The 18591-nt window shown below is 46.7% G+C and overlaps 93 non-coding genes and 7 pseudogenes across 93 annotated transcripts; all 100 read left to right on the plus strand.

Annotated features, from left to right (window-relative positions):
- Nucleotides 1–50: 50 nt before the first annotated feature.
- Nucleotides 51–169, plus strand: LOC125564744. Its single transcript, XR_007309764.1, has one exon. It is a non-coding gene; the product is annotated as a 5S ribosomal RNA (ribosomal RNA).
- A 67-nt stretch (nt 170–236) lies between these two features.
- LOC125564443 lies at nt 237–355 on the plus strand. The gene has a single exon (XR_007309461.1). It is a non-coding gene; the product is annotated as a 5S ribosomal RNA (ribosomal RNA).
- A 67-nt stretch (nt 356–422) lies between these two features.
- On the plus strand, nt 423–541 carry LOC125566001. The gene has a single exon (XR_007311009.1). It is a non-coding gene; the product is annotated as a 5S ribosomal RNA (ribosomal RNA).
- Nucleotides 542–608: 67 nt separating this feature from the next.
- LOC125565203 lies at nt 609–727 on the plus strand. Its single transcript, XR_007310219.1, has one exon. It is a non-coding gene; the product is annotated as a 5S ribosomal RNA (ribosomal RNA).
- A 67-nt stretch (nt 728–794) lies between these two features.
- On the plus strand, nt 795–913 carry LOC125564444. The gene has a single exon (XR_007309462.1). It is a non-coding gene; the product is annotated as a 5S ribosomal RNA (ribosomal RNA).
- A 67-nt stretch (nt 914–980) lies between these two features.
- On the plus strand, nt 981–1099 carry LOC125566017. Its single transcript, XR_007311025.1, has one exon. It is a non-coding gene; the product is annotated as a 5S ribosomal RNA (ribosomal RNA).
- Nucleotides 1100–1166: 67 nt separating this feature from the next.
- On the plus strand, nt 1167–1285 carry LOC125566211. The gene has a single exon (XR_007311218.1). It is a non-coding gene; the product is annotated as a 5S ribosomal RNA (ribosomal RNA).
- Nucleotides 1286–1352: 67 nt separating this feature from the next.
- LOC125563246 lies at nt 1353–1471 on the plus strand. The gene has a single exon (XR_007308265.1). It is a non-coding gene; the product is annotated as a 5S ribosomal RNA (ribosomal RNA).
- A 67-nt stretch (nt 1472–1538) lies between these two features.
- On the plus strand, nt 1539–1657 carry LOC125564284. Its single transcript, XR_007309303.1, has one exon. It is a non-coding gene; the product is annotated as a 5S ribosomal RNA (ribosomal RNA).
- Nucleotides 1658–1724: 67 nt separating this feature from the next.
- On the plus strand, nt 1725–1843 carry LOC125566547. The gene has a single exon (XR_007311556.1). It is a non-coding gene; the product is annotated as a 5S ribosomal RNA (ribosomal RNA).
- Nucleotides 1844–1910: 67 nt separating this feature from the next.
- On the plus strand, nt 1911–2029 carry LOC125566962 (annotated as a pseudogene).
- Nucleotides 2030–2096: 67 nt separating this feature from the next.
- On the plus strand, nt 2097–2215 carry LOC125566222. The gene has a single exon (XR_007311229.1). It is a non-coding gene; the product is annotated as a 5S ribosomal RNA (ribosomal RNA).
- Nucleotides 2216–2282: 67 nt separating this feature from the next.
- Nucleotides 2283–2401, plus strand: LOC125565576. Its single transcript, XR_007310588.1, has one exon. It is a non-coding gene; the product is annotated as a 5S ribosomal RNA (ribosomal RNA).
- A 67-nt stretch (nt 2402–2468) lies between these two features.
- Nucleotides 2469–2587, plus strand: LOC125563731. The gene has a single exon (XR_007308751.1). It is a non-coding gene; the product is annotated as a 5S ribosomal RNA (ribosomal RNA).
- Nucleotides 2588–2654: 67 nt separating this feature from the next.
- LOC125563883 lies at nt 2655–2773 on the plus strand. Its single transcript, XR_007308902.1, has one exon. It is a non-coding gene; the product is annotated as a 5S ribosomal RNA (ribosomal RNA).
- Nucleotides 2774–2840: 67 nt separating this feature from the next.
- LOC125564549 lies at nt 2841–2959 on the plus strand. Its single transcript, XR_007309568.1, has one exon. It is a non-coding gene; the product is annotated as a 5S ribosomal RNA (ribosomal RNA).
- Nucleotides 2960–3026: 67 nt separating this feature from the next.
- On the plus strand, nt 3027–3145 carry LOC125564207. Its single transcript, XR_007309227.1, has one exon. It is a non-coding gene; the product is annotated as a 5S ribosomal RNA (ribosomal RNA).
- Nucleotides 3146–3212: 67 nt separating this feature from the next.
- On the plus strand, nt 3213–3331 carry LOC125565323. Its single transcript, XR_007310337.1, has one exon. It is a non-coding gene; the product is annotated as a 5S ribosomal RNA (ribosomal RNA).
- A 67-nt stretch (nt 3332–3398) lies between these two features.
- On the plus strand, nt 3399–3517 carry LOC125564745. The gene has a single exon (XR_007309765.1). It is a non-coding gene; the product is annotated as a 5S ribosomal RNA (ribosomal RNA).
- Nucleotides 3518–3584: 67 nt separating this feature from the next.
- Nucleotides 3585–3703, plus strand: LOC125564445. The gene has a single exon (XR_007309463.1). It is a non-coding gene; the product is annotated as a 5S ribosomal RNA (ribosomal RNA).
- Nucleotides 3704–3770: 67 nt separating this feature from the next.
- Nucleotides 3771–3889, plus strand: LOC125566895 (annotated as a pseudogene).
- Nucleotides 3890–3956: 67 nt separating this feature from the next.
- LOC125564094 lies at nt 3957–4075 on the plus strand. Its single transcript, XR_007309113.1, has one exon. It is a non-coding gene; the product is annotated as a 5S ribosomal RNA (ribosomal RNA).
- Nucleotides 4076–4142: 67 nt separating this feature from the next.
- LOC125566033 lies at nt 4143–4261 on the plus strand. The gene has a single exon (XR_007311041.1). It is a non-coding gene; the product is annotated as a 5S ribosomal RNA (ribosomal RNA).
- Nucleotides 4262–4328: 67 nt separating this feature from the next.
- Nucleotides 4329–4447, plus strand: LOC125564746. The gene has a single exon (XR_007309766.1). It is a non-coding gene; the product is annotated as a 5S ribosomal RNA (ribosomal RNA).
- A 67-nt stretch (nt 4448–4514) lies between these two features.
- On the plus strand, nt 4515–4633 carry LOC125564446. Its single transcript, XR_007309464.1, has one exon. It is a non-coding gene; the product is annotated as a 5S ribosomal RNA (ribosomal RNA).
- Nucleotides 4634–4700: 67 nt separating this feature from the next.
- LOC125566002 lies at nt 4701–4819 on the plus strand. Its single transcript, XR_007311010.1, has one exon. It is a non-coding gene; the product is annotated as a 5S ribosomal RNA (ribosomal RNA).
- A 67-nt stretch (nt 4820–4886) lies between these two features.
- LOC125565205 lies at nt 4887–5005 on the plus strand. Its single transcript, XR_007310220.1, has one exon. It is a non-coding gene; the product is annotated as a 5S ribosomal RNA (ribosomal RNA).
- A 67-nt stretch (nt 5006–5072) lies between these two features.
- Nucleotides 5073–5191, plus strand: LOC125564447. The gene has a single exon (XR_007309465.1). It is a non-coding gene; the product is annotated as a 5S ribosomal RNA (ribosomal RNA).
- A 67-nt stretch (nt 5192–5258) lies between these two features.
- On the plus strand, nt 5259–5377 carry LOC125566018. The gene has a single exon (XR_007311026.1). It is a non-coding gene; the product is annotated as a 5S ribosomal RNA (ribosomal RNA).
- A 67-nt stretch (nt 5378–5444) lies between these two features.
- Nucleotides 5445–5563, plus strand: LOC125566234. The gene has a single exon (XR_007311241.1). It is a non-coding gene; the product is annotated as a 5S ribosomal RNA (ribosomal RNA).
- A 67-nt stretch (nt 5564–5630) lies between these two features.
- On the plus strand, nt 5631–5749 carry LOC125563257. The gene has a single exon (XR_007308276.1). It is a non-coding gene; the product is annotated as a 5S ribosomal RNA (ribosomal RNA).
- Nucleotides 5750–5816: 67 nt separating this feature from the next.
- Nucleotides 5817–5935, plus strand: LOC125564286. Its single transcript, XR_007309305.1, has one exon. It is a non-coding gene; the product is annotated as a 5S ribosomal RNA (ribosomal RNA).
- A 67-nt stretch (nt 5936–6002) lies between these two features.
- On the plus strand, nt 6003–6121 carry LOC125566548. The gene has a single exon (XR_007311557.1). It is a non-coding gene; the product is annotated as a 5S ribosomal RNA (ribosomal RNA).
- A 67-nt stretch (nt 6122–6188) lies between these two features.
- On the plus strand, nt 6189–6307 carry LOC125566963 (annotated as a pseudogene).
- Nucleotides 6308–6374: 67 nt separating this feature from the next.
- On the plus strand, nt 6375–6493 carry LOC125566245. Its single transcript, XR_007311252.1, has one exon. It is a non-coding gene; the product is annotated as a 5S ribosomal RNA (ribosomal RNA).
- Nucleotides 6494–6560: 67 nt separating this feature from the next.
- On the plus strand, nt 6561–6679 carry LOC125565578. Its single transcript, XR_007310590.1, has one exon. It is a non-coding gene; the product is annotated as a 5S ribosomal RNA (ribosomal RNA).
- A 67-nt stretch (nt 6680–6746) lies between these two features.
- On the plus strand, nt 6747–6865 carry LOC125563733. Its single transcript, XR_007308753.1, has one exon. It is a non-coding gene; the product is annotated as a 5S ribosomal RNA (ribosomal RNA).
- Nucleotides 6866–6932: 67 nt separating this feature from the next.
- On the plus strand, nt 6933–7051 carry LOC125563884. The gene has a single exon (XR_007308903.1). It is a non-coding gene; the product is annotated as a 5S ribosomal RNA (ribosomal RNA).
- Nucleotides 7052–7118: 67 nt separating this feature from the next.
- Nucleotides 7119–7237, plus strand: LOC125564550. Its single transcript, XR_007309569.1, has one exon. It is a non-coding gene; the product is annotated as a 5S ribosomal RNA (ribosomal RNA).
- A 67-nt stretch (nt 7238–7304) lies between these two features.
- LOC125564208 lies at nt 7305–7423 on the plus strand. Its single transcript, XR_007309228.1, has one exon. It is a non-coding gene; the product is annotated as a 5S ribosomal RNA (ribosomal RNA).
- A 67-nt stretch (nt 7424–7490) lies between these two features.
- LOC125565324 lies at nt 7491–7609 on the plus strand. Its single transcript, XR_007310338.1, has one exon. It is a non-coding gene; the product is annotated as a 5S ribosomal RNA (ribosomal RNA).
- A 67-nt stretch (nt 7610–7676) lies between these two features.
- LOC125564747 lies at nt 7677–7795 on the plus strand. The gene has a single exon (XR_007309767.1). It is a non-coding gene; the product is annotated as a 5S ribosomal RNA (ribosomal RNA).
- Nucleotides 7796–7862: 67 nt separating this feature from the next.
- LOC125564448 lies at nt 7863–7981 on the plus strand. Its single transcript, XR_007309466.1, has one exon. It is a non-coding gene; the product is annotated as a 5S ribosomal RNA (ribosomal RNA).
- Nucleotides 7982–8048: 67 nt separating this feature from the next.
- LOC125566896 lies at nt 8049–8167 on the plus strand (annotated as a pseudogene).
- Nucleotides 8168–8234: 67 nt separating this feature from the next.
- Nucleotides 8235–8353, plus strand: LOC125565206. The gene has a single exon (XR_007310221.1). It is a non-coding gene; the product is annotated as a 5S ribosomal RNA (ribosomal RNA).
- A 67-nt stretch (nt 8354–8420) lies between these two features.
- On the plus strand, nt 8421–8539 carry LOC125564449. The gene has a single exon (XR_007309467.1). It is a non-coding gene; the product is annotated as a 5S ribosomal RNA (ribosomal RNA).
- Nucleotides 8540–8606: 67 nt separating this feature from the next.
- On the plus strand, nt 8607–8725 carry LOC125566259. The gene has a single exon (XR_007311266.1). It is a non-coding gene; the product is annotated as a 5S ribosomal RNA (ribosomal RNA).
- Nucleotides 8726–8792: 67 nt separating this feature from the next.
- On the plus strand, nt 8793–8911 carry LOC125564241. Its single transcript, XR_007309261.1, has one exon. It is a non-coding gene; the product is annotated as a 5S ribosomal RNA (ribosomal RNA).
- A 67-nt stretch (nt 8912–8978) lies between these two features.
- LOC125564887 lies at nt 8979–9097 on the plus strand. Its single transcript, XR_007309905.1, has one exon. It is a non-coding gene; the product is annotated as a 5S ribosomal RNA (ribosomal RNA).
- Nucleotides 9098–9164: 67 nt separating this feature from the next.
- Nucleotides 9165–9283, plus strand: LOC125565709. Its single transcript, XR_007310720.1, has one exon. It is a non-coding gene; the product is annotated as a 5S ribosomal RNA (ribosomal RNA).
- Nucleotides 9284–9350: 67 nt separating this feature from the next.
- On the plus strand, nt 9351–9469 carry LOC125565078. Its single transcript, XR_007310096.1, has one exon. It is a non-coding gene; the product is annotated as a 5S ribosomal RNA (ribosomal RNA).
- A 67-nt stretch (nt 9470–9536) lies between these two features.
- Nucleotides 9537–9655, plus strand: LOC125566228. The gene has a single exon (XR_007311235.1). It is a non-coding gene; the product is annotated as a 5S ribosomal RNA (ribosomal RNA).
- Nucleotides 9656–9722: 67 nt separating this feature from the next.
- LOC125565207 lies at nt 9723–9841 on the plus strand. Its single transcript, XR_007310222.1, has one exon. It is a non-coding gene; the product is annotated as a 5S ribosomal RNA (ribosomal RNA).
- Nucleotides 9842–9908: 67 nt separating this feature from the next.
- LOC125564157 lies at nt 9909–10027 on the plus strand. The gene has a single exon (XR_007309177.1). It is a non-coding gene; the product is annotated as a 5S ribosomal RNA (ribosomal RNA).
- Nucleotides 10028–10094: 67 nt separating this feature from the next.
- LOC125565751 lies at nt 10095–10213 on the plus strand. Its single transcript, XR_007310762.1, has one exon. It is a non-coding gene; the product is annotated as a 5S ribosomal RNA (ribosomal RNA).
- A 67-nt stretch (nt 10214–10280) lies between these two features.
- LOC125566625 lies at nt 10281–10399 on the plus strand. Its single transcript, XR_007311572.1, has one exon. It is a non-coding gene; the product is annotated as a 5S ribosomal RNA (ribosomal RNA).
- A 67-nt stretch (nt 10400–10466) lies between these two features.
- Nucleotides 10467–10585, plus strand: LOC125563885. The gene has a single exon (XR_007308904.1). It is a non-coding gene; the product is annotated as a 5S ribosomal RNA (ribosomal RNA).
- Nucleotides 10586–10652: 67 nt separating this feature from the next.
- On the plus strand, nt 10653–10771 carry LOC125565579. Its single transcript, XR_007310591.1, has one exon. It is a non-coding gene; the product is annotated as a 5S ribosomal RNA (ribosomal RNA).
- A 67-nt stretch (nt 10772–10838) lies between these two features.
- On the plus strand, nt 10839–10957 carry LOC125566504. The gene has a single exon (XR_007311513.1). It is a non-coding gene; the product is annotated as a 5S ribosomal RNA (ribosomal RNA).
- A 67-nt stretch (nt 10958–11024) lies between these two features.
- On the plus strand, nt 11025–11143 carry LOC125565284. The gene has a single exon (XR_007310299.1). It is a non-coding gene; the product is annotated as a 5S ribosomal RNA (ribosomal RNA).
- A 67-nt stretch (nt 11144–11210) lies between these two features.
- Nucleotides 11211–11329, plus strand: LOC125565236. The gene has a single exon (XR_007310251.1). It is a non-coding gene; the product is annotated as a 5S ribosomal RNA (ribosomal RNA).
- A 67-nt stretch (nt 11330–11396) lies between these two features.
- On the plus strand, nt 11397–11515 carry LOC125566744 (annotated as a pseudogene).
- A 67-nt stretch (nt 11516–11582) lies between these two features.
- Nucleotides 11583–11701, plus strand: LOC125564095. Its single transcript, XR_007309114.1, has one exon. It is a non-coding gene; the product is annotated as a 5S ribosomal RNA (ribosomal RNA).
- A 67-nt stretch (nt 11702–11768) lies between these two features.
- LOC125565580 lies at nt 11769–11887 on the plus strand. The gene has a single exon (XR_007310592.1). It is a non-coding gene; the product is annotated as a 5S ribosomal RNA (ribosomal RNA).
- Nucleotides 11888–11954: 67 nt separating this feature from the next.
- LOC125564748 lies at nt 11955–12073 on the plus strand. Its single transcript, XR_007309768.1, has one exon. It is a non-coding gene; the product is annotated as a 5S ribosomal RNA (ribosomal RNA).
- Nucleotides 12074–12140: 67 nt separating this feature from the next.
- LOC125566400 lies at nt 12141–12259 on the plus strand. Its single transcript, XR_007311407.1, has one exon. It is a non-coding gene; the product is annotated as a 5S ribosomal RNA (ribosomal RNA).
- Nucleotides 12260–12326: 67 nt separating this feature from the next.
- LOC125566003 lies at nt 12327–12445 on the plus strand. The gene has a single exon (XR_007311011.1). It is a non-coding gene; the product is annotated as a 5S ribosomal RNA (ribosomal RNA).
- Nucleotides 12446–12512: 67 nt separating this feature from the next.
- LOC125565914 lies at nt 12513–12631 on the plus strand. Its single transcript, XR_007310922.1, has one exon. It is a non-coding gene; the product is annotated as a 5S ribosomal RNA (ribosomal RNA).
- A 67-nt stretch (nt 12632–12698) lies between these two features.
- On the plus strand, nt 12699–12817 carry LOC125564450. The gene has a single exon (XR_007309468.1). It is a non-coding gene; the product is annotated as a 5S ribosomal RNA (ribosomal RNA).
- A 67-nt stretch (nt 12818–12884) lies between these two features.
- Nucleotides 12885–13003, plus strand: LOC125564997. The gene has a single exon (XR_007310015.1). It is a non-coding gene; the product is annotated as a 5S ribosomal RNA (ribosomal RNA).
- A 67-nt stretch (nt 13004–13070) lies between these two features.
- LOC125566256 lies at nt 13071–13189 on the plus strand. The gene has a single exon (XR_007311263.1). It is a non-coding gene; the product is annotated as a 5S ribosomal RNA (ribosomal RNA).
- Nucleotides 13190–13256: 67 nt separating this feature from the next.
- LOC125563886 lies at nt 13257–13375 on the plus strand. The gene has a single exon (XR_007308905.1). It is a non-coding gene; the product is annotated as a 5S ribosomal RNA (ribosomal RNA).
- A 67-nt stretch (nt 13376–13442) lies between these two features.
- Nucleotides 13443–13561, plus strand: LOC125565581. The gene has a single exon (XR_007310593.1). It is a non-coding gene; the product is annotated as a 5S ribosomal RNA (ribosomal RNA).
- Nucleotides 13562–13628: 67 nt separating this feature from the next.
- LOC125566160 lies at nt 13629–13747 on the plus strand. Its single transcript, XR_007311167.1, has one exon. It is a non-coding gene; the product is annotated as a 5S ribosomal RNA (ribosomal RNA).
- Nucleotides 13748–13814: 67 nt separating this feature from the next.
- Nucleotides 13815–13933, plus strand: LOC125566215. Its single transcript, XR_007311222.1, has one exon. It is a non-coding gene; the product is annotated as a 5S ribosomal RNA (ribosomal RNA).
- A 67-nt stretch (nt 13934–14000) lies between these two features.
- On the plus strand, nt 14001–14119 carry LOC125565237. The gene has a single exon (XR_007310252.1). It is a non-coding gene; the product is annotated as a 5S ribosomal RNA (ribosomal RNA).
- Nucleotides 14120–14186: 67 nt separating this feature from the next.
- On the plus strand, nt 14187–14305 carry LOC125566745 (annotated as a pseudogene).
- Nucleotides 14306–14372: 67 nt separating this feature from the next.
- LOC125564096 lies at nt 14373–14491 on the plus strand. The gene has a single exon (XR_007309115.1). It is a non-coding gene; the product is annotated as a 5S ribosomal RNA (ribosomal RNA).
- Nucleotides 14492–14558: 67 nt separating this feature from the next.
- On the plus strand, nt 14559–14677 carry LOC125565582. Its single transcript, XR_007310594.1, has one exon. It is a non-coding gene; the product is annotated as a 5S ribosomal RNA (ribosomal RNA).
- A 67-nt stretch (nt 14678–14744) lies between these two features.
- Nucleotides 14745–14863, plus strand: LOC125564750. Its single transcript, XR_007309769.1, has one exon. It is a non-coding gene; the product is annotated as a 5S ribosomal RNA (ribosomal RNA).
- Nucleotides 14864–14930: 67 nt separating this feature from the next.
- Nucleotides 14931–15049, plus strand: LOC125564452. The gene has a single exon (XR_007309470.1). It is a non-coding gene; the product is annotated as a 5S ribosomal RNA (ribosomal RNA).
- Nucleotides 15050–15116: 67 nt separating this feature from the next.
- Nucleotides 15117–15235, plus strand: LOC125566459. Its single transcript, XR_007311468.1, has one exon. It is a non-coding gene; the product is annotated as a 5S ribosomal RNA (ribosomal RNA).
- Nucleotides 15236–15302: 67 nt separating this feature from the next.
- LOC125565209 lies at nt 15303–15421 on the plus strand. The gene has a single exon (XR_007310224.1). It is a non-coding gene; the product is annotated as a 5S ribosomal RNA (ribosomal RNA).
- Nucleotides 15422–15488: 67 nt separating this feature from the next.
- Nucleotides 15489–15607, plus strand: LOC125564453. Its single transcript, XR_007309471.1, has one exon. It is a non-coding gene; the product is annotated as a 5S ribosomal RNA (ribosomal RNA).
- A 67-nt stretch (nt 15608–15674) lies between these two features.
- LOC125566019 lies at nt 15675–15793 on the plus strand. Its single transcript, XR_007311027.1, has one exon. It is a non-coding gene; the product is annotated as a 5S ribosomal RNA (ribosomal RNA).
- Nucleotides 15794–15860: 67 nt separating this feature from the next.
- LOC125566267 lies at nt 15861–15979 on the plus strand. Its single transcript, XR_007311274.1, has one exon. It is a non-coding gene; the product is annotated as a 5S ribosomal RNA (ribosomal RNA).
- A 67-nt stretch (nt 15980–16046) lies between these two features.
- LOC125565842 lies at nt 16047–16165 on the plus strand. Its single transcript, XR_007310851.1, has one exon. It is a non-coding gene; the product is annotated as a 5S ribosomal RNA (ribosomal RNA).
- Nucleotides 16166–16232: 67 nt separating this feature from the next.
- LOC125566505 lies at nt 16233–16351 on the plus strand. The gene has a single exon (XR_007311514.1). It is a non-coding gene; the product is annotated as a 5S ribosomal RNA (ribosomal RNA).
- A 67-nt stretch (nt 16352–16418) lies between these two features.
- LOC125563416 lies at nt 16419–16537 on the plus strand. Its single transcript, XR_007308435.1, has one exon. It is a non-coding gene; the product is annotated as a 5S ribosomal RNA (ribosomal RNA).
- Nucleotides 16538–16604: 67 nt separating this feature from the next.
- LOC125566246 lies at nt 16605–16723 on the plus strand. Its single transcript, XR_007311253.1, has one exon. It is a non-coding gene; the product is annotated as a 5S ribosomal RNA (ribosomal RNA).
- Nucleotides 16724–16790: 67 nt separating this feature from the next.
- Nucleotides 16791–16909, plus strand: LOC125566439. Its single transcript, XR_007311448.1, has one exon. It is a non-coding gene; the product is annotated as a 5S ribosomal RNA (ribosomal RNA).
- A 67-nt stretch (nt 16910–16976) lies between these two features.
- Nucleotides 16977–17095, plus strand: LOC125564779. The gene has a single exon (XR_007309798.1). It is a non-coding gene; the product is annotated as a 5S ribosomal RNA (ribosomal RNA).
- Nucleotides 17096–17162: 67 nt separating this feature from the next.
- On the plus strand, nt 17163–17281 carry LOC125565583. The gene has a single exon (XR_007310595.1). It is a non-coding gene; the product is annotated as a 5S ribosomal RNA (ribosomal RNA).
- Nucleotides 17282–17348: 67 nt separating this feature from the next.
- On the plus strand, nt 17349–17467 carry LOC125566506. The gene has a single exon (XR_007311515.1). It is a non-coding gene; the product is annotated as a 5S ribosomal RNA (ribosomal RNA).
- A 67-nt stretch (nt 17468–17534) lies between these two features.
- LOC125566278 lies at nt 17535–17653 on the plus strand. Its single transcript, XR_007311285.1, has one exon. It is a non-coding gene; the product is annotated as a 5S ribosomal RNA (ribosomal RNA).
- Nucleotides 17654–17720: 67 nt separating this feature from the next.
- On the plus strand, nt 17721–17839 carry LOC125564355. Its single transcript, XR_007309374.1, has one exon. It is a non-coding gene; the product is annotated as a 5S ribosomal RNA (ribosomal RNA).
- A 67-nt stretch (nt 17840–17906) lies between these two features.
- LOC125565760 lies at nt 17907–18025 on the plus strand. Its single transcript, XR_007310771.1, has one exon. It is a non-coding gene; the product is annotated as a 5S ribosomal RNA (ribosomal RNA).
- A 67-nt stretch (nt 18026–18092) lies between these two features.
- On the plus strand, nt 18093–18211 carry LOC125564649. Its single transcript, XR_007309668.1, has one exon. It is a non-coding gene; the product is annotated as a 5S ribosomal RNA (ribosomal RNA).
- A 67-nt stretch (nt 18212–18278) lies between these two features.
- LOC125566291 lies at nt 18279–18397 on the plus strand. The gene has a single exon (XR_007311298.1). It is a non-coding gene; the product is annotated as a 5S ribosomal RNA (ribosomal RNA).
- A 67-nt stretch (nt 18398–18464) lies between these two features.
- On the plus strand, nt 18465–18583 carry LOC125567096 (annotated as a pseudogene).
- The last annotated feature ends 8 nt before the right edge of the window (nt 18584–18591 follow it).

An 18591-nucleotide genomic window follows, 5' to 3' on the forward strand; every position in this document is an offset into this window, starting at 1 on the left:
AAGTACTCACACGACTGTTATATAAAATCTATTTCTTACACAGTTCTGTCGTCTACGGCCATACCACTGAGAAAGCACCGGTTCTCGTCCGATCACCGTAGTTAAGCTCATTAGGGCACGGTTAGTACTTGGATGGGTGACCGCCTGAGAATACCGTGTGCTGTAGGCATTTTCTTTTTGTTATCGTGGTACTCACAGGACTGTTATATAATAGATAGATCTTAAACAGTTCTGTCGTCTACGGCCATACCACTGAGAAAGCACCGGTTCTCGTCCGATCACCGAAGTTAAGCTCAGTAGGGCGCGGTAAGTACTTGGATGGGTGACCGCTTCGGAATACCGTGTGCTGTAGGCATTTCCTTTTTGTTACCGAAGTACTCACAGGACTGTTATATAAAATCTATTTCTTACACAGTTCTGTCGTCTACGGCCATACCACTGAGAAAGCACCGGTTCCCGTCCGATTACCGAAGTTAAGCTCATTAGGGCACGGTTAGTACTTGGACGGGTGACCGCCTGGAAATACCGTGTGCTGTAGGCATTTCCTTTTTGTTACCGAAGTACTCACAGGACTGTTATATAAAATCTATTTCTTACACAGTTCTGTCGTCTACGGCCATACCACTGAGAAAGCACCGGTTCTCGTCCGATCACCGTAGTTAAGCTCAGTAGGGCACGGTTAGTACTTGGACGGGTGACCGCCTGGGAATACCGTGTGCTGTACGCATTTCCTTTTTCTTATCGATGTACTGACAGGACTGTTATATAATAGATAGACCTTACACAGTTCTATCGTCTACGGCCATACCACTGAGAAAGCACCGGTTCTCGTCCGATCACCGAAGTTAAGCTCAGTAGGGCGCGGTAAGTACTTGGATGGGTGACCGCTTCGGAATACCGTGTGCTGTAGGCATTTCCTTTTTGTTACCGAAGTACTCACAGGACTGTTATATCAAATCTATTTCTTATACAGTTCTGTCGTCTACGGCCATACCACTGAGAAAGCACCGGTTCTCGTCCGATCACCGTAGTTAAGCTGAGTAGGGCACGGCTAGTACTTGGATTGGTGACCGCCTGGGAATACCGTGTGCTGTAGGCATTTCCTTTTTGTTATCGAGGTACTCACAGGACTGTTATATAATAGATAGATCTTAAACAGTTCTATCGTCTACGGCCATACCACTGAGAAAGCACCGGTTCTCGTCCGATCACCGAAGTTAAGCTCAGTAGGGCGCGGTTAGTACTTGGATGGGTGACCGCCTGGGAATACCGTGTGCTGTAGGCATTTTCTTTTTGTCATCGAAGTACTCACAGGACTGTTATATAATATATATTTCTTACACAGTTCTGTCGTCTACGGCCATACCACTGAGAAAGCACCGGTTCTCGTCCGATCACCGAAGTTAAGCTCAGTCGGGCACGGTTAGTACTTGGATGGGTGACCGCCTGGGAATACCGTGTGCTGTAGGCATTTCCTTTTTGTCATCGAGGTACTCACAGGACTGTTATATAATAGATAGATCTTAAACAGTTCTATCGTCTACGGCCATACCACTGAGAAAGCACCGGTTCTCGTCCGATCACCGAATTTAAGCTCAGTAGGGCGCGGTTAGTACTTGGATGGGTGACCGCCTGGGAATACCGTGTGCTGTAGGCATTTCCTTTTTGTCATCGAAGTACTCACAGGACTGTTATATAATAGATAGATCTTACACAGTTCTATCATCTACGGCCATACCACTTAGAAAGCACCGGTTCTCGTCCGATCACCGAAGTTAAGCTCAGTAGGGCGCGGTAAGTACTTGGATGGGTGACCACTTCGGAATACCGTCTGCTGTAGGCATTTCCTTTTTGTTATCGAGGTACTGACAGGACTGTTATATAATAGATAGATGTTACACAGTTCTATCGTTTACGGCCATACCACTGAGAAAGCACCAGTTCTCGTCCGATCACAGAACTTAAAGTCAGTATGGCACGGTTAGTACTTGGACGGGTGACCGCCTGGGAATACCGTGTGCTGTAGGCATTTCCTTTTTGTTATCGAGGTACTCACAGGACTGTTATATAATAGATAGATCTTAAACAGTTCTATCGTCTACGGCCATACCACTGAGAAAGCACCGGTTCTCGTCCGATCACCGAAGTTAAGCTCAGTAGGGCGCGGTTAGTACTTGGATGGGTGACCGCCTGGGAATACCGTGTGCTGTAGGCATTTCATTTTTGTCATCGAAGAACTCACAGGACTGTTATATAATAGATAGATCTTACACAGTTCTATCGTCTACGGCCATACCACTTAGAAAGCACCGGTTCTCGTCCGATCACCGAAGTTAAGCTCAGTAGGGCGCGGTAAGTACTTGGATGGGTGACCGCTTCGGAATACCGTGTGCTGTAGGCATTTCCTTTTTGTTACCAAAGTACTCACAGGACTGTTATATAAAATCTATTTCTTACACAGTTCTGTCGTCTACGGCCATACCACTGAGAAAGCACCGGTTCTCGTACGATCACCGTAGTTAAGCTCAGTAGGGCACGGTTAGTACTTGGATGGGTGACCGCCTGGGAATACCGTGTGCTGTAGGCATTTCCTTTTTGTTATCGAGGTACTCACAGGACTGTTATATAATAGATAGATCTTAAACAGTTCTGTCGTCTACGACCATACCACTGAGAAAGCACCGGTTCTCGTCCGATCACCGAAGTTAAGCTCAGTAGGGCGCGGTTAGTACTTGGATGGGTGACCGCCTGGGAATACCGTGTGCTGTAGGCATTTCCTTTTTGTCATCGAAGTACTCACAGGACTGTTAGATAATAGATAGATCTTACACAGTTCTATCGTCTACGGCCATACCACTTAGAAAGCACCGGTTCTCGTCCGATCACCGAAGTTAAGCTCAGTAGGGCGCGGTAAGTACTTGGATGGGTGACCGCCTGGGAATACCGTGTGCTGTAGGCATTTCCTTTTTGTCATCGAAGTACTCACAGGACTGTTATATAATAGATAGATCTTACACAGTTCTATCGTTTACGGCCATACCACTGAGAAAGCACCAGTTCTCGTCCGATCACCGAAGTTAAGCTCAGTAGGGCGCGGTTAGTACTTGGATGGGTGACCGCCTGGGAATACCGTGTGCTGTAGGCATTTACTTTTTGTTTTCGAAGTACTAACAGGACTGTTATATAATAGATAGATCTTACACAGTTCTATCGTCTACGGCCATACCACTGAAAAAGCACCGGTTCTCGTCCGATCACCGAACTTAAGCTCAGTAGGGCGCGGTTAGTACTTGGATGGGTGACCGCCTGGGAATACCGTGTGCTGTAGGCATTTCCTTTTTGTCATCGAAGTACTCGCAGGACTGTTATATAATATATATTTCTTACACAGTTCTGTCGTCTACGGCCATACCACTGAGAAAGCACCGGTTCTCGTCCGATCACCGTAGTTAAGCTCATTAGGGCACGGTTAGTACTTGGATGGGTGACCGCCTGAGAATACCGTGTGCTGTAGGCATTTTCTTTTTGTTATCGTGGTACTCACACGACTGTTATATAATAGATAGATCTTAAACAGTTCTGTCGTCTACGGCCATACCACTGAGAAAGCACCGGTTCTCGTCCGATCACCGAAGTTAAGCTCAGTAGGGCGCGGTAAGTACTTGGATGGGTGACCGCTTCGGAATACCGTGTGCTGTAGGCATTTCCTTTTTGTTACCGAAGTACTCACAGGACTGTTATATAAAATCTATTTCTTACACAGTTCTGTCGTCTACGGCCATACCACTGAAAAAGCACCGGTTCCCGTCCTATTACCGTAGTTAAGCTCATTAGGGCACGGTTAGTACTTGGACGGGTGACCGCCTGGAAATACCGTGTGCTGTAGGCATTTCCTTTTTGTTACCGAAGTACTCACAGGACTGTTATATAATAGATAGATCTTACACAGTTCTATCGTCTACGGCCATACCACTTAGAAAGCACCGGTTCTCGTCCGATCACCGAAGTTAAGCTCAGTAGGGCGCGGTTAGTACTTGGATGGGTGACCGCCTGGGAATACCGTGTGCTGTAGGCATTTCCATTTTGTCATCGAAGTACTCACAGGACTGTTATATAATAGATAGGTCTTACACAGTTCTATCGTCTACGGCCATACCACTTAGAAAGCACCGGTTCTCGTCCGATCACCGAAGTTAACCTCAGTAGGGCGCGGTAAGTACTTGGATGGGTGACCGCTTCGGAATACCGTGTGCTGTAGGCATTTCCTTTTTCTTACCAAAGTACTCACACGACTGTTATATAAAATCTATTTCTTACACAGTTCTGTCGTCTACGGCCATACCACTGAGAAAGCACCGGTTCTCGTCCGATCACCGTAGTTAAGCTCATTAGGGCACGGTTAGTACTTGGATGGGTGACCGCCTGAGAATACCGTGTGCTGTAGGCATTTTCTTTTTGTTATCGTGGTACTCACAGGACTGTTATATAATAGATAGATCTTAAACAGTTCTGTCGTCTACGGCCATACCACTGAGAAAGCACCGGTTCTCGTCCGATCACCGAAGTTAAGCTCAGTAGGGCGCGGTAAGTACTTGGATGGGTGACCGCTTCGGAATACCGTGTGCTGTAGGCATTTCCTTTTTGTTACCGAAGTACTCACAGGACTGTTATATAAAATCTATTTCTTACACAGTTCTGTCGTCTACGGCCATACCACTGAGAAAGCACCGGTTCCCGTCCGATTACCGAAGTTAAGCTCATTAGGGCACGGTTAGTACTTGGACGGGTGACCGCCTGGAAATACCGTGTGCTGTAGGCATTTCCTTTTTGTTACCGAAGTACTCACAGGACTGTTATATAAAATCTATTTCTTACACAGTTCTGTCGTCTACGGCCATACCACTGAGAAAGCACCGGTTCTCGTCCGATCACCGTAGTTAAGCTCAGTAGGGCACGGTTAGTACTTGGACGGGTGACCGCCTGGGAATACCGTGTGCTGTACGCATTTCCTTTTTCTTATCGATGTACTGACAGGACTGTTATATAATAGATAGACCTTACACAGTTCTATCGTCTACGGCCATACCACTGAGAAAGCACCGGTTCTCGTCCGATCACCGAAGTTAAGCTCAGTAGGGCGCGGTAAGTACTTGGATGGGTGACCGCTTCGGAATACCGTGTGCTGTAGGCATTTCCTTTTTGTTACCGAAGTACTCACAGGACTGTTATATCAAATCTATTTCTTATACAGTTCTGTCGTCTACGGCCATACCACTGAGAAAGCACCGGTTCTCGTCCGATCACCGTAGTTAAGCTGAGTAGGGCACGGCTAGTACTTGGATTGGTGACCGCCTGGGAATACCGTGTGCTGTAGGCATTTCCTTTTTGTTATCGAGGTACTCACAGGACTGTTATATAATAGATAGATCTTAAACAGTTCTATCGTCTACGGCCATACCACTGAGAAAGCACCGGTTCTCGTCCGATCACCGAAGTTAAGCTCAGTAGGGCGCGGTTAGTACTTGGATGGGTGACCGCCTGGGAATACCGTGTGCTGTAGGCATTTTCTTTTTGTCATCGAAGTACTCACAGGACTGTTATATAATATATATTTCTTACACAGTTCTGTCGTCTACGGCCATACCACTGAGAAAGCACCGGTTCTCGTCCGATCACCGAAGTTAAGCTCAGTCGGGCACGGTTAGTACTTGGATGGGTGACCGCCTGGGAATACCGTGTGCTGTAGGCATTTCCTTTTTGTCATCGAGGTACTCACAGGACTGTTATATAATAGATAGATCTTAAACAGTTCTATCGTCTACGGCCATACCACTGAGAAAGCACCGGTTCTCGTCCGATCACCGAATTTAAGCTCAGTAGGGCGCGGTTAGTACTTGGATGGGTGACCGCCTGGGAATACCGTGTGCTGTAGGCATTTCCTTTTTGTCATCGAAGTACTCACAGGACTGTTATATAATAGATAGATCTTACACAGTTCTATCATCTACGGCCATACCACTTAGAAAGCACCGGTTCTCGTCCGATCACCGAAGTTAAGCTCAGTAGGGCGCGGTAAGTACTTGGATGGGTGACCACTTCGGAATACCGTCTGCTGTAGGCATTTCCTTTTTGTTATCGAGGTACTGACAGGACTGTTATATAATAGATAGATGTTACACAGTTCTATCGTTTACGGCCATACCACTGAGAAAGCACCAGTTCTCGTCCGATCACAGAACTTAAAGTCAGTATGGCACGGTTAGTACTTGGACGGGTGACCGCCTGGGAATACCGTGTGCTGTAGGCATTTCCTTTTTGTTATCGAGGTACTCACAGGACTGTTATATAATAGATAGATCTTAAACAGTTCTATCGTCTACGGCCATACCACTGAGAAAGCACCGGTTCTCGTCCGATCACCGAAGTTAAGCTCAGTAGGGCGCGGTTAGTACTTGGATGGGTGACCGCCTGGGAATACCGTGTGCTGTAGGCATTTCATTTTTGTCATCGAAGAACTCACAGGACTGTTATATAATAGATAGATCTTACACAGTTCTATCGTCTACGGCCATACCACTTAGAAAGCACCGGTTCTCGTCCGATCACCGAAGTTAAGCTCAGTAGGGCGCGGTAAGTACTTGGATGGGTGACCGCTTCGGAATACCGTGTGCTGTAGGCATTTCCTTTTTGTTACCAAAGTACTCACAGGACTGTTATATAAAATCTATTTCTTACACAGTTCTGTCGTCTACGGCCATACCACTGAGAAAGCACCGGTTCTCGTACGATCACCGTAGTTAAGCTCAGTAGGGCACGGTTAGTACTTGGATGGGTGACCGCCTGGGAATACCGTGTGCTGTAGGCATTTCCTTTTTGTTATCGAGGTACTCACAGGACTGTTATATAATAGATAGATCTTAAACAGTTCTGTCGTCTACGACCATACCACTGAGAAAGCACCGGTTCTCGTCCGATCACCGAAGTTAAGCTCAGTAGGGCGCGGTTAGTACTTGGATGGGTGACCGCCTGGGAATACCGTGTGCTGTAGGCATTTCCTTTTTGTCATCGAAGTACTCACAGGACTGTTAGATAATAGATAGATCTTACACAGTTCTATCGTCTACGGCCATACCACTTAGAAAGCACCGGTTCTCGTCCGATCACCGAAGTTAAGCTCAGTAGGGCGCGGTAAGTACTTGGATGGGTGACCGCCTGGGAATACCGTGTGCTGTAGGCATTTCCTTTTTGTCATCGAAGTACTCACAGGACTGTTATATAATAGATAGATCTTACACAGTTCTATCGTTTACGGCCATACCACTGAGAAAGCACCAGTTCTCGTCCGATCACCGAAGTTAAGCTCAGTAGGGCGCGGTTAGTACTTGGATGGGTGACCGCCTGGGAATACCGTGTGCTGTAGGCATTTACTTTTTGTTTTCGAAGTACTAACAGGACTGTTATATAATAGATAGATCTTACACAGTTCTATCGTCTACGGCCATACCACTGAAAAAGCACCGGTTCTCGTCCGATCACCGAACTTAAGCTCAGTAGGGCGCGGTTAGTACTTGGATGGGTGACCGCCTGGGAATACCGTGTGCTGTAGGCATTTCCTTTTTGTCATCGAAGTACTCGCAGGACTGTTATATAATATATATTTCTTACACAGTTCTGTCGTCTACGGCCATACCACTGAGAAAGCACCGGTTCTCGTCCGATCACCGTAGTTAAGCTCATTAGGGCACGGTTAGTACTTGGATGGGTGACCGCCTGAGAATACCGTGTGCTGTAGGCATTTTCTTTTTGTTATCGTGGTACTCACACGACTGTTATATAATAGATAGATCTTAAACAGTTCTGTCGTCTACGGCCATACCACTGAGAAAGCACCGGTTCTCGTCCGATCACCGAAGTTAAGCTCAGTAGGGCGCGGTAAGTACTTGGATGGGTGACCGCTTCGGAATACCGTGTGCTGTAGGCATTTCCTTTTTGTTACCGAAGTACTCACAGGACTGTTATATAAAATCTATTTCTTACACAGTTCTGTCGTCTACGGCCATACCACTGAAAAAGCACCGGTTCCCGTCCTATTACCGTAGTTAAGCTCATTAGGGCACGGTTAGTACTTGGACGGGTGACCGCCTGGAAATACCGTGTGCTGTAGGCATTTCCTTTTTGTTACCGAAGTACTCACAGGACTGTTATATAAAATCTATTTCTTACACACTTCTGTCGTCTACGGCCATACCACTGAGAAAGCACCGGTTCTCGTCCGATCACCGTAGTTAAGCTCAGTAGGGCACGGTTAGTACTTGGACGGGTGACCGCCTGGGAATACCGTGTGCTGTACGCATTTCCTTTTTCTTATCGATGTACTCACAGGACTGTTATATAATAGATAGACCTTACACAGTTCTATCGTCTACGGCCATACCACTGAGAAAGCACCGGTTCTCGTCCGATCACCGAAGTTAAGCTCAGTAGGGCGCGGTAAGTACTTGGATGGGTGACCGCTTCGGAATACCGTGTGCTGTAGGCATTTCCTTTTTGTTACCGAAGTACTCACAGGACTGTTATATCAAATCTATTTCTTATACAGTTCTGTCGTCTACGGCCATACCACTGAGAAAGCACCGGTTCTCGTCCGATCACCGTAGTTAAGCTCAGTAGGGCACGGCTAGTACTTGGATTGGTGACCGCCTGGGAATACCGTCTGCTGTAGGCATTTCCTTTTTGTTATCGAGGTACTCACAGGACTGTTATATAATAGATAGATCTTAAACAGTTCTATCGTCTACGGCCATACCACTGAGAAAGCACCGGTTCTCGTCCGATCACCGAAGTTTAGCTCAGTAGGGCGCGGTTAGTACTTGGATGGGTGACCGCCTGGGAATACCGTGTGCTGTAGGCATTTCCTTTTTGTCATCGAAGTACTAACAGGACTGTTATATAATAGATAGATCTTAAACAGTTCTGTCGTCTACGACCATACCACTGAGAAAGCACCGGTTCTCGTCCGATCACCGAAGTTAAGCTCAGTAGGGCGCGGTTAGTACTTGGATGGGTGACCGCTTCGGAATACCGTGTGCTGTAGGCATTTCCTTTTACTTACCAAAGTACTCACAGGACTGTTATATAAAATCTATTTCTTACACAGTTCTGTCGTCTACGGCCATACCACTGAGAAAGCACCGGTTCTCGTCCGATCACCGTAGTTAAGCTCATTAGGGTACGGTTAGTACTTGGATGGGTGACCGCCTGAGAATACCGTGTGCTGTAGGCATTTTCTTTTTGTTATCGTGGTACTCACAGGACTGTTATATAATAGATAGATCTTAAACAGTTCTGTCGTCTACGGCCATACCACTGAGAAAGCACCGGTTCTCGTCCGATCACCGAAGTTAAGCTCAGTAGGGCGCGGTAAGTACTTGGACGGGTGACCGCCTGGAAATACCGTGTGCTGTAGGCATTTCCTTTTTGTTACCGAAGTACTCACAGGACTGTTATATAATATCTATTTCTTACACAGTTCTGTCGTCTACGGCCATACCACTGAGAAAGCACCGGTTCCCGTCCGATTACCGTAGTTAAGCTCATTAGGGCACGGTTAGTACTTGGACGGGTGACCGCCTGGAAATACCGTGTGCTGTAGGCATTTCCTTTTTGTTACCGAAGTACTCACAGGACTGTTATATAAAATCTATTTCTTACACACTTCTGTCGTCTACGGCCATACCACTGAGAAAGCACCGGTTCTCGTCCGATCACCGTAGTTAAGCTCAGTAGGGCACGGTTAGTACTTGGACGGGTGACCGCCTGGGAATACCGTGTGCTGTACGCATTTCCTTTTTCTTATCGATGTACTCACAGGACTCTTATATAATAGATAGACCTTACACAGCTCTATCGTCTACGGCCATACCACTGAGAAAGCACCGGTTCTCGTCCGATCACCGAAGTTAAGCTCAGTAGGGCGCGGTAAGTACTTGGATGGGTGACCGCTTCGGAATACCTTGTGCTGTAGGCATTTCCTTTTTGTTACCGAAGTACTCACAGGACTGTTATATCAAATCTATTTCTTATACAGTTCTGTCGTCTACGGCCATACCATTGAGAAAGCACCGGTTCTCGTCCGATCACCGTAGTTAAGCTCAGTAGGGCACGGCTAGTACTTGGATTGGTGACCGCCTGGGAATACCGTGTGCTGTAGGCATTTCCTTTTTGTTATCGAGGTACTCACAGGACTGTTATATAATAGATAGATCTTAAACAGTTCTATCGTCTACGGCCATACCACTGAGAAAGCACCGGTTCTCGTCCGATCACCGAAGTTAAGCTCAGTAGGGCGTGGTTAGTACTTGGATGGGTGACCGCCTGGGAATACCGTGTGCTGTAGGCATTTCCTTTTTGTCATCGAAGTACTAACAGGACTGTTATATAATAGATAGATCTTAAACAGTTCTGTCGTCTACGACCATACCACTGAGAAAGCACCGGTTCTCGTCCGATCACCGAAGTTAAGCTCAGTAGGGCGCGGTTAGTACTTGGATGGGTGACCGCCTGGGAATACCGTGTGCTGTAGGCATTTCCTTTTTGTCATCGAAGTACTCACAGGACTGTTATATAATAGATAGATCTTACACAGTTCTATCGTCTACGGCCATACCACTTAGAAAGCACCGGTTCTCGTCCGATCACCGAAGTTAAGCTCAGTAGGGCGCGGTAAGTACTTGGATGGGTGACCGCTTCGGAATACCGTGTGCTGTAGGCATTTCCTTTTTGTCATCGAAGTACTCACAGGACTGTTATATAATATATATTTCTTACACAGTTCTATCGTCTACGGCCATACCACTTAGAAAGCACCGGTTCTCGTCCCATCACCGAAGTTAAGCTCAGTAGGGCGCGGTAAGTACTTGGATGGGTGACCGCTTCGGAATACCGTGTGCTGTAGGCATTTCCTTTTTGTTACAAAAGTGCTCACAGGACTGTTATATAAAATCTATTTCTTACACAGTTCTGTCGTCTACGGCCATACCACTGAGAAAGCACCGGTTCTCTACCGATCACCGTAGTTAAGCTCAGTAGGGCACGGTTAGTACTTGGATGGGTGACCGCCTGCGAATACCGTGTGCTGTAGGCATTTCCTTTTTGTTATCGAGGTACTCACAGGACTGTTATATAATAGATAGATCTTAAACAGTTCTGTCGTCTACGACCATACCACTGAGAAAGCACCGGTTCTCGTCCGATCACCGAATTTAAGCTCAGTAGGGCGCGGTTAGTACTTGGATGGGTGACCGCCTGGGAATACCGTGTGCTGTAGGCATTTCATTTTTGTCATCGAAGTACTCACAGGACTGTTATATAATAGATAGATCTTACACAGTTCTATCGTCTACGGCCATACCACTTAGAAAGCACCGGTTCTCGTCCCATCACCTAAGTTAAGCTCAGTAGGGCACGGTAAGTACTTGGATGGGTGACCGCTTCGGAATACCGTGTGCTGTAGGCATTTCCTTTTTGTCATCGAAGTACTCACAGGACTGTTATATAATAGATAGATCTTACACAGTTCTATCGTCTACGGCCATACCACTTAGAAAGCACCGGTTCTCGTCCGATCACCGAAGTTAAGCTCAGTAGGGCGCGGTTAGTACTTGGATGGGTGACCGCCTGGGAATACCGTGTGCTGTAGGCATTTCCATTTTGTCATCGAAGTACTCACAGGACTGTTATATAATAGATAGGTCTTACACAGTTCTATCGTCTACGGCCATACCACTTAGAAAGCACCGGTTCTCGTCCGATCACCGAAGTTAAGCTCAGTAGGGCGCGGTAAGTACTTGGATGGGTGACCGCTTCGGAATACCGTGTGCTGTAGGCATTTCCTTTTTCTTACCAAAGTACTCACAGGACTGTTATATAAAATCTATTTCTTACACAGTTCTGTCGTCTACGGCCATACCACTGAGAAAGCACCGGTTCTCGTCCGATCACCGTAGTTAAGCTCATTAGGGCACGGTTAGTACTTGGATGGGTGACCGCCTGAGAATACCGTGTGCTGTAGGCATTTTCTTTTTGTTATCGTGGTACTCACAGGACTGTTATATAATAGATAGATCTTAAACAGTTCTGTCGTCTACGGCCATACAACTGAGAAAGCACCGGTTCTCGTCCGATCACCGAAGTTAAGCTCAGTAGGGCGCGGTAAGTACTTGGATGGGTGACCGCTTCGGAATACAGTGTGCTGTAGGCATTTCCTTTTTGTTACCGAAGTACTCACAGGACTGTTATATAAAATCTATTTCTTACACAGTTCTGTCGTCTACGGCCATACCACTGAGAAAGCACCGGTTCCCGTCCGATTACCGAAGTTAAGCTCATTAGGGCACGGTTAGTACTTGGACGGGTGACCGCCTGGAAATACCGTGTGCTGTAGGCATTTCCTTTTTGTTACCGAAGTACTCACAGGACTGTTATATAAAATCTATTTCTTACACACTTCTGTCGTCTACGGCCATACCACTGAGAAAGCACCGGTTCTCGTCCGATCACCGTAGTTAAGCTCAGTAGGGCACGGTTAGTATTTGGACGGGTGACCGCCTGGGAATACCGTGTGCTGTACGCATTTCCTTTTTCTTATCGATGTACTCACAGGACTGTTATATAATAGATAGACCTTACACAGTTCTATCGTCTACGGCCATACCACTGAGAAAGCACCGGTTCTCGTCCGATCACCGAAGTTAAGCTCAGTAGGGCGCGGTAAGTACTTGGATGGGTGACCGCTTCGGAATACCGTGTGCTGTAGGCATTTCCTTTTTGTTACCGAAGTACTCACAGGACTGTTATATCAAATCTATTTCTTATACAGTTCTGTCGTCTACGGCCATACCACTGAGAAAGCACCGGTTCTCGTCCGATCACCGTAGTTAAGCTCAGTAGGGCACGGCTAGTACTTGGATTGGTGACCGCCTGGGAATACCGTGTGCTGTAGGCATTTCCTTTTTGTTATCGAGGTACTCACAGGACTGTTATATAATAGATAGATCTTAAACAGTTCTATCGTCTACGGCCATACCACTGAGAAAGCACCGGTTCTCGTCCGATCACCGAAGTTAAGCTCAGTAGGGCGCGGTTAGTACTTGGATGGGTGACCGCCTGGGAATACCGTGTGCTGTAGGCATTTCCTTTTTGTCATCGAAGTACTAACAGGACTGTTATATAATAGATAGATCTTAAACAGTTCTGTCGTCTACGACCATACCACTGAGAAAGCACCGGTTCTCGTCCGATCACCGAAGTTAAGCTCAGTAGGGCGCGGTTAGTACTTGGATGGGTGACCGCCTGGGAATACCGTGTGCTGTAGGCATTTCCTTTTTGTCATCGAAGTACTCACAGGACTGTTATATAATAGATAGATCTTACACAGTTCTATCGTCTACGGCCATACCACTTAGAAAGCACCGGTTCTCGTCCGATCACCGAAGTTAAGCTCAGTAGGGCGCGGTAAGTACTTGGATGGGTGACCGCTTCGGAATACCGTGTGCTGTAGGCATTTCCTTTTTGTCATCGAAGTACTCACAGGACTGTTATATAATATATATTTCTTACACAGTTCTATCGTCTACGGCCATACCACTTAGAAAGCACCGGTTCTCGTCCCATCACCGAAGTTAAGCTAAGTAGGGCGCGGTAAGTACTTGGATGGGTGACCGCTTCGGAATACCGTGTGCTGTAGGCATTTCCTTTTTGTTACAAAAGTGCTCACAGGACTGTTATATAAAATCTATTTCTTACACAGTTCTGTCGTCTACGGCCATAACACTGAGAAAGCACCGGTTCTCTACCGATCACCGTAGTTAAGCTCAGTAGGGCACGGTTAGTACTTGGATGGGTGACCGCCTGCGAATACCGTGTGCTGTAGGCATTTCCTTTTTGTTATCGAGGTACTCACAGGACTGTTATATAATAGATAGATCTTAAACAGTTCTGTCGTCTACGACCATACCACTGAGAAAGCACCGGTTCTCGTCCGATCACCGAATTTAAGCTCAGTAGGGCGCGGTTAGTACTTGGATGGGTGACCGCCTGGGAATACCGTGTGCTGTAGGCATTTCATTTTTGTCATCGAAGTACTCACAGGACTGTTATATAATAGATAGATCTTACACAGTTCTATCGTCTACGGCCATACCACTTAGAAAGCACCGGTTCTCGTCCCATCACCTAAGTTAAGCTCAGTAGGGCACGGTAAGTACTTGGATGGGTGACCGCTTCGGAATACCGTGTGCTGTAGGCATTTCCTTTTTGTCATCGAAGTACTCACAGGACTGTTATATAATAGATAGATCTTACACAGTTCTATCGTCTACGGCCATACCACTTAGAAAGCACCGGTTCTCGTCCGATCACCGAAGTTAAGCTCAGTAGGGCGCGGTTAGTACTTGGATGGGTGACCGCCTGGGAATACCGTGTGCTGTAGGCATTTCCATTTTGTCATCGAAGTACTCACAGGACTGTTATATAATAGATAGGTCTTACACAGTTCTATCGTCTACGGCCATACCACTTAGAAAGCACCGGTTCTCGTCCGATCACCGAAGTTAAGCTCAGTAGGGCGCGGTAAGTACTTGGATGGGTGACCGCTTCGGAATACCGTGTGCTGTAGGCATTTCCTTTTTCTTACCAAAGTACTCACACGACTGTTATATAAAATCTATTTCTTACACAGTTCTGTCGTCTACGGCCATACCACTGAGAAAGCACCGGTTCTCGTCCGATCACCGTAGTTAAGCTCATTAGGGCACGGTTAGTACTTGGATGGGTGACCGCCTGAGAATACCGTGTGCTGTAGGCATTTTCTTTTTGTTATCGTGGTACTCACAGGACTGTTATATAATAGATAGATCTTAAACAGTTCTGTCGTCTACGGCCATACCACTGAGAAAGCACCGGTTCTCGTCCGATCACCGAAGTTAAGCTCAGTAGGGCGCGGTAAGTACTTGGATGGGTGACCGCTTCGGAATACCGTGTGCTGTAGGCATTTCCTTTTTGTTACCGAAGTACTCACAGGACTGTTATATAAAATCTATTTCTTACACAGTTCTGTCGTCTACGGCCATACCACTGAGAAAGCACCGGTTCCCGTCCGATTACCTAAGTTAAGCTCATTAGGGCACGGTTAGTACTTGGACGGGTGACCGCCTGGAAATACCGTGTGCTGTAGGCATTTCCTTTTTGTTACCGAAGTACTCACAGGACTGTTATATAAAATCTATTTCTTACACAGTTCTGTCGTCTACGGCCATACCACTGAGAAAGCACCGGTTCTCGTCCGATCACCGTAGTTAAGCTCAGTAGGGCACGGTTAGTACTTGGACGGGTGACCGCCTGGGAATACCGTGTGCTGTACGCATTTCCTTTTTCTTATCGATGTACTGACAGGACTGTTATATAATAGATAGACCTTACACAGTTCTATCGTCTACGGCCATACCACTGAGAAAGCACCGGTTCTCGTCCGATCACCGAAGTTAAGCTCAGTAGGGCGCGGTAAGTACTTGGATGGGTGACCGCTTCGGAATACCGTGTGCTGTAGGCATTTCCTTTTTGTTACCGAAGTACTCACAGGACTGTTATATCAAATCTATTTCTTATACAGTTCTGTCGTCTACGGCCATACCACTGAGAAAGCACCGGTTCTCGTCCGATCACCGTAGTTAAGCTGAGTAGGGCACGGCTAGTACTTGGATTGGTGACCGCCTGGGAATACCGTGTGCTGTAGGCATTTCCTTTTTGTTATCGAGGTACTCACAGGACTGTTATATAATAGATAGATCTTAAACAGTTCTATCGTCTACGGCCATACCACTGAGAAAGCACCGGTTCTCGTCCGATCACCGAAGTTAAGCTCAGTAGGGCGCGGTTAGTACTTGGATGGGTGACCGCCTGGGAATACCGTGTGCTGTAGGCATTTCCTTTTTGTCATCGAAGTACTCACAGGACTGTTATATAATAGATAGATCTTACACAGTTCTATCGTCTATGGCCATACCACTTAGAAAGCACCGGTTCTCGTCCGATCACCGAAGTTAAGCTCAGTAGGGCGCGGTAAGTACTTGGATGGGTGACCGCTTCGGAATACCGTGTGCTGTAGGCATTTCCTTTTTGTCATCGAAGTACTCACAGGACTGTTATATAATATATATTTCTTACACAGTTCTATCGTCTACGGCCATACCACTTAGAAAGCACCGGTTCTCGTCCCATCACCGAAGTTAAGCTCAGTAGGGCGCGGTAAGTACTTGGATGGGTGACCGCTTCGGAATACCGTGTGCTGTAGGCATTTCCTTTTTGTTACAAAAGTGCTAACAGGACTGTTATATAAAATCTATTTCTTACACAGTTCTGTCGTCTACGGCCATACCACTGAGAAAGCACCGGTTCTCGTCCGATCACCGTAGTTAAGCTCAGTAGGGCACGGTTAGTACTTGGATGGGTGACCGCCTGGGAATACCGTGTGCTGTAGGCATTTCCTTTTTGTTATCGAGGTACTCACAGGACTGTTATATAATAGATAGATCTTAAACAGTTCTGTCGTCTACGACCATACCACTGAGAAAGCACCGGTTCTCGTCCGATCACCGAATTTAAACTCAGTAGGGCGCGGTTAGTACTTGGATGGGTGACCGCCTGGGAATACCGTGTGCTGTACGCATTTCCTTTTTGTCATCGAAGTACTCACAGGACTGTTATATAATAGATAGATCTTACACAGTTCTATCGTCTACGGCCATACCACTTAGAAAGCACCGGTTCTCGTCCCATCACCGAAGTTAAGCTCAGTAGGGCACGGTAAGTACTTGGATGGGTGACCGCTTCGGAATACCGTGTGCTGTAGGCATTTCCTTTTTGTCATCGAAGTACTCACAGGACTGTTATATAATAGATAGATCTTACACAGTTCTATCGTCTACGGCCATACCACTTAGAAAGCACCGGTTCTCGTCCGATCACTGAAGTTAAGCTCAGTAGGGCGCGGTTAGTACTTGGATGGGTGACCGCCTGGGAATACCGTGTGCTGTAGGCATTTCCTTTTTGTCATCGAAGTACTCACAGGACTGTTATATAATAGATAGATCTTACACAGTTATATCGTCTACGGCCATACCACTTAGAAAGCACCGGTTCTCGTCCGATCACCGAAGTTAAGCTCAGTAGGGCGCGGTAAGTACTTGGATGGGTGACCGCTTCGGAATACCGTGTGCTGTAGGCATTTCCTTTTTGTCATCGAAGTACTCACAGGACTGTTATATAATATATATTTCTTACACAGTTCTATCGTCTACGGCCATACCACTTAGAAAGCACCGGTTCTCGTCCCATCACCGAAGTTAAGCTCAGTAGGGCGCGGTAAGTACTTGGATGGGTGACCGCTTCGGAATACCGTGTGCTGTAGGCATTTCCTTTTTGTTACAAAAGTGCTCACAGGACTGTTATATAAAATCTATTTCTTACACAGTTCTGTCGTCTACGGCCATACCACTGAGAAAGCACCGGTTCTCGTCCGATCACCGAAGTTAAGCTCAGTAGGGCGCGGTTAGTACTTGGATGGGTGACCGCCTGGGAATACCGTGTGCTGTAGGCATTTCATTTTTGTCATCGAAGTACTCACAGGACTGTTATATAATATATATTTCTTACCCAGTTCTGTCGTCTACGGCCATACCACTGAGAAAGCACCGATTCTCGTCCGATCACCGAAGTTAAGCTCAGTAGGGCGCGGTTAGTACTTGGATGGGTGACCGCCTGGGAATACCGTGTGCTGTAGGCATTTCCTTTTTGTCATCGAAGTACTCACAGGACTGTTATATAATAGATAGATCTTACACAGTTCTATCGTCTACGGCCATACCACTTAGAAAGCACCGGTTCTCGTCCGATCACCGAAGTTAAGCTCAGTAGGGCGCGGTAAGTACTTGGATGGGTGACCGCTTCAGAATACCGTGTGCTGTAGGCATTTCCTTTTTGTTACCAAAGTACTCACAGGACTGTTATATAAAATCTATTTCTTACACAGTTCTGTCATCTACGGCCATACCACTGAGAAAGCACCGGTTCTCGTCCGATCACCGTAGTTAAGCTCAGTAGGGCACGGTTAGTACTTGGATGGGTGACCGCCTGGGAATACCGTGTGTTGTAGGCATTTCCTTTTTGTTATCGAGGTACTCACAGGACTGTTATATAATAGATAGATCTTAAACAGTTCTGTCGTCTATGATTATACCACTGAGAAAGCACCGGTTCTCGTCCGATCACCGAAGTTAAGCTCAGTAGGGCGCGGTTAGTACTTTTATGGCTGACCGCCTGGGAATACCGTGTGCTGTAGGCATTTCCTTTTTGTCATCGAAGTACTCACGGGACTGTTAGATAATAGATAGATCTTACACAGTTCGATCGTCTACGGCCATACCACTTAGAAAGCACCGGTTCTCGTCCGATCACAGAACTTAAAGTCAGTAGGGCACGGTTAGTACTTGGACGGGTGACAGCTTCGGAATACCGTGTGCTGTAGGCATTTCCTTT

This window comes from Nematostella vectensis, chromosome 5 (assembly GCF_932526225.1).
Source record: "Nematostella vectensis chromosome 5, jaNemVect1.1, whole genome shotgun sequence".
Lineage (NCBI taxonomy): Eukaryota > Metazoa > Cnidaria > Anthozoa > Actiniaria > Edwardsiidae > Nematostella > Nematostella vectensis.